The sequence below is a fragment of the Nelumbo nucifera genome, chromosome 2 (assembly GCF_055504915.1).
Source record: "Nelumbo nucifera cultivar China Antique chromosome 2, China Antique-T2T, whole genome shotgun sequence".
Lineage (NCBI taxonomy): Eukaryota > Viridiplantae > Streptophyta > Magnoliopsida > Proteales > Nelumbonaceae > Nelumbo > Nelumbo nucifera.
Genome location: NC_142650.1, coordinates 58,906,278 through 58,911,401, shown reverse-complemented (window position 1 = coordinate 58,911,401; position 5,124 = coordinate 58,906,278). Strand labels below are relative to the sequence as shown.

Here is a 5,124-nt window from a genome sequence, read left to right as displayed (position 1 = left end):
AACTGTCATAGTCGAAGAAGGAGGGATTGCAGTTTTGGTTGAAGCGATCAAAGACGGGTCGGTGAAAGGGAAAGAGTTCGCGGTACTAACGCTTCTGCAACTATGCGCGGACAGTGTACGGAACAGAGGACTGTTGGTGAGAGGTGGGATCCCGCCGCTTGTTGCGCTCTCTCAGACGGGCACGGCTTGAGCGAAGCAGAAGGTATTTTCCGTTCACCATTGCCCTTTTAAGATTTAATCTTTATGGTGTTCACATCACTCGCTCGACATTGTGAGTTCTGACTCGTGTTCCGGTCTCTGAGAGGAAAATGAAGAGCCTTTCCCTCTAATGGCCTGGCGTGCTTTGCCTATCTCTACGGCGGGATATTGATGGGTGCGGAAAGCGTCTGATTGTGGTTGTAGTAGAGATGAGGCGAAGCATGAAGTATCTTGCAACGGAACGAGGGCACTCGTCGCTGGTTTTTTTTCCTCTCGGAAAATCAGATCTTGCAGCGGAACGGACGACGCCCGTTGCCCTCCGGTTGGCTGTTGGTGGAAGGTCGCTCTTGTGGAACACAACTGTCGGAAAATCAGATCTTGCAGCGGAACACGACCGAGCAAATTCCTTGTCGGTGCCAAGGCATTACTTGCGAGAACAACCGAGTCACCGTCTTGCGTCTTCCTGGCAACGGACTCATCAGCCAAATCCCCGTAGGAGTCTTCGGAAATCTGATGCAGCTCCACACGCTTATCCTCCGGCTTAATGCTCTCACCGGTCCATTGCCGTCCGATCTATCCACACGTAAAGACTTCCACAATTTATATTTGCAGGGGAACTTTTTCTCCGGTGAGATTCCGTCGTCCTTGTTCGGACTCAAGAAACTTGTCCCCGTTAACAATATAAAAAGGGTAGTTTGGACATTTAAAAAAAATTAATACTCGGATAAAATTTTTTCAAAATTAACTGATGGAACATTAACAGAAGGGGGTCTTTGTCTAATGGTTAAAGTTCAGGGGGGTCTTTGTTGCAAAAAAAAATGTATAGGGGGACTTTGTCACTTACCTCAAAGTACAAGGGGGTCTTTGTAATTTATCCAAAAAAAATCACAAGATATTATAAATTGAAAAAATCTACCAATTTTTGCCATATTTTTTCAAAATTTAAAAAAAATCTTTAAAAAAATTTACATTTCACACTTGTTTCTTACAACTTTCGCAAATTTAGCATTCTAAAAATGAAGTTTGGAGTTTTAGAGTCACTTGGGGGTGAAAGAAGGCTTATTTCGACAAAAGAAACTTGCTTTCTTCCTTTATATTTTTTTAGTTTTTGGCCATATCTTTTTCATTGATATGCTACCCATATGTCCCAATACGCATGAAAAAAAAAAACAAAACGTTTGATTTTCATACATATCCTGTATCAATTTTTAAAAATACAATATGATATGCCCCAGGCGTATCATATCAAAATTTTAAACCTTAAAATTAACAATTAACAGACATGAAATAATCCAAAACTAATCCATTTTAAAAGTAGTAATTTAAATTAATGTACTGATAGATAAGTCCAACTTCAATAGATATTTGGTGCAAACGACCTTACACTCCTAGGAGGGGATGGAAAACATACACACATACATCAATGGCATACACTATATGGGGTAATCCCAAACGACTCCATATTCCAATAAAGAGAGATGACAATTATTAAAGGTCGATTCAACAAGTGAAACTATTCAATGTTATTGTGAGGGGTTGCAACAAGAAGGAGAGGGGATTTCTTATGAATTGTTAACCCAGAAGCTTCGTCCATATCCAAGTCTTTCCCACTTGCTCCATTGGGTAATGTCCAGTCAAACATGTGCAGAAGGTTTGCTAATACCAGTTCATCCATGGCAACAGCAAACTCTATTCCAGGACATCCCCTCCTACCAGCCCCAAATGGGATCAATTGAAAATTATGACATCTGAAATCAATACAACTACTGTCAGCATTCATGAATCTCATTGGATGAAATTCTTCTGCTCTCTCCCAAGACAATGGTTCTCTCCCAATTGCCCACGCATTGATTATTACTCTTGTTTTGGCTGGAATGTCATAGCCTTGTATTTTGACATCTTGAGTTGATTCTCGTGGAACCAACAGAGGAGCTGGAGGATGTAGCCTCAGTGTCTCCTTGATCACCATTTTCAAGTAGTGCATTTGTTCTATATCCTCTTCGGTAATGCTGGGTTTGCTTCCAATGATCCTCCTTACCTCATCTTGCACTTCTTTCATGATTTCTGGGTGCCTTAAAAGTTCTGCCATTGCCCATTCTAACAGTGTGTGAGGTGTCTGTTCCAGCAGCAAACATATCCTGGAACCTCAGAAAGTCATGATCAAATCTCAAGATTAAGAATAATTTGGATGGGGATAAATCCTTATACCTCCTCTAAGATTTTTTGCAAATACCAAAATGCTAAGGTCCCGTTTGCTTTTTGCTAAGTTATTTACCTAGGTAAATGCGGTTACTTAGGTAAGTTTTTTATTGGGAAATGCCTATCCGGATAAGTGCATTTATCCATGTTCTTTTATTTCTCATGTAAATAATGTAATGACCATTTTAACCATAAAAATCCATTATTAAAATAGGCCTTTATGTCCCATTCAAGTGTTGCAACTTTCCCCTGATGGAAATGTTATTTATCCACCTAGGAGATGGATATCACTTACCCGGGTAAGTGATACTAAGGAAAATAAACTTTCCTTGTCCCCACATTAATATGAAAAAGGGAAAATTCCCAATTAGTACCTTGTACTTTGGGGCTAGTGCCACTTTGGTTCCCAAACTTTAAAATGTGACAATTCAGTACCCAAACTTTTAAAACATGACAATTCAATACCTAAACTTTCAAAACATGACAATCCAGTACCAATTGTTTACTAGTTGTTAACTGATTGTTAAATGGTATTTCAAAAAGACACAAATACCCTTCAAGTGTCATCTAATTTTCTTTATCAACCATTCAAACATTGACAAAAAATTAACAGTCTCAAATCCTTACCTCTTTTATTCAAAAAAGTTAGGATCACCAGAATGCCCACTCAAATATGACCCCAACTTTCTTAAATAGAAAAGACAAAAATTTGGGATTGTCAATTTTTTGTCAACGTTTAGATGGTTGACAAAGAAAATTAAATAACACTTGAGGGGCAATTGTGTCTTTTTCAAATACCACTTAACTACTAGATTGTCATGTTTTAAAAGTTTGGGTACTGAATTGTAGCATTTTAAATTCGGGGATAAAGTGGCAATAAACCCAAAGTACATGGATCAACTTTAACACCCCCTAAATGATAGCATTGGGTATGTAAAAAAAAGTAAAGAAATAAAAAGCAAGAAATTAATTAAGATAAGCTTACCAAGACGATAGCTTTGATGTTATCTCGGGTCACGGCAATACCAATGGTGGAGTCTCTCTCTACCCTAAGCAAAATATCCACAAAATCATCTTCTCCACCACAACCATCGTTCCTCTTCTCACCATCGACATGGTCTTTGATTACTTGATCAAGAAAACAGTCTAAGTCTCTGGAGATCTTATCCACCCGAGCGTCCAAACCACTCAGATAATCCACCCACGCAAGTGATGGTATGAAGTCCCTCACACAGAAAGTACCCAACAATGACCCCAATTCCATCATCAACTTCATAAACCTCTTCCCACCCTCATCTCCCCGGTACTTTCTCCCAAAAGCTACCCTGCAGATTACATCATTCGTGAGAGAAACCAACATCTCGGTCAAGTCAACCATGCTGACAACGATGGCGAAGAGTAGCAAGACTGTTGGATCTTCTCCACTAGCAGAGCCGTCTCCTCCTTCCTCACTGACCGAAACGATTGCACCCTCTTTGTACTCAGAAGTTGCAGGATACAAATCCTACGCATCTGGCGCCAGTACTCGCCATAAGGAGAAAAAGCTATATCCGCGGAGCTGTAAAAAAGTCGATCCCCTATGCTTGACTTGGGTCTGCTTGAGAAGATGAGATCATGGGTTTTCATGATCTGTTGAGCCACTTCAGCTGATGAAACCACGAGAGTCGGTTGGCTACCCAGGTGTATAAGCATCAGTGGGCCATGGCGTCGAGGAAAGGATTGGAGTGTGCGATGCGGAAGCATGCCCAACTGGTGGAGGTTCCCTATAACTGGTAGCTTCCATGGAGAAGGTGGTAGTTTAACTTGTTTTCTTCTTGTTCTGCAACTGAACCTGAACACAAAGAGAAAGAAAAGCAACAGGAGAACAAGAGAAGAGATTGGGTGTGATAACGTGTTTTGCTGTAACAATTGCACAATACCAGACATCTTTTTTTTTTTCTTTTGGGTTCCAATCTCACAAATGTCTGCCGCCTCTGCTTAGAATATATTGCAGAGATGTTCCTCAAGTTTTCTCTCAGTTGTTATCTCTGGCAATACGATGGCGTAATGATTTTGGGCTTTTCAATCTCACAGTGCCTGCCCCCACATATTTTTTCTGGGCTACCTTTTACTGGTTTTGCAATTTTCGTCTACCACAAATTTAAGAGTACCCTACTGTTTACATCATATTCCCTTAAAAGTATCCCTAAATTTTAAATTTTTTAACAATTGACATTATCATTAAGTCGTGATGGAAAACATAAAATGTCATATTTACCCCTAAACTAGAGAAAAAAATAACAAAACATATGAATTTTGAAATGACCGTCTTACCCTTTCGATTCAAGTCACCCAAAAGGGTTAGACAACTCAGTTTGGCTACTGTGAATAGTGCCATATGTCACGACCTAACTGCTCCCGTTGGCCAAGTGGTGTGGCACTCACTTGGCCCTCCAAGCAAGTTAGTCAAACTGCTCACCCAAGATCCTTCATGCTAGGTTACTTAAGTGCTAATGACACACACCAAGGCATGTTGGTGTAGAAGTGTTGGATCACATATCCTAAATCAACTAATGAAGAAAAATGGAGAATACACAAAATGGTAAATTAAACAAAAATTCAAGTAAATAGAGATGAAGACATAAGAATTTACGTGGTTAAGAGAAAATCCTCCTACGTCCGCAGCAAGAACATACTCTAGAAAGAGATTTTTCATTAAAATTGTAAAAGAAGAAGAAGAAGATGTAG

The 5,124-nt window shown here is 39.7% G+C and overlaps 1 pseudogene across 1 annotated transcript; it reads right to left on the bottom strand.

Moving 5' to 3' along the window:
• Positions 1-558: 558 nt before the first annotated feature.
• On the bottom strand, positions 559-4,771 carry LOC104612537 (cytochrome P450 71A1-like; annotated as a pseudogene). The gene is made up of 2 exons (XR_016083182.1): positions 3,383-4,771; positions 559-2,336 (listed from the first exon to the last, which is right to left on the bottom strand). The product of XR_016083182.1 is annotated as a cytochrome P450 71A1-like (transcript).
• Between the last annotated feature and the right edge of the window lie 353 nt (positions 4,772-5,124).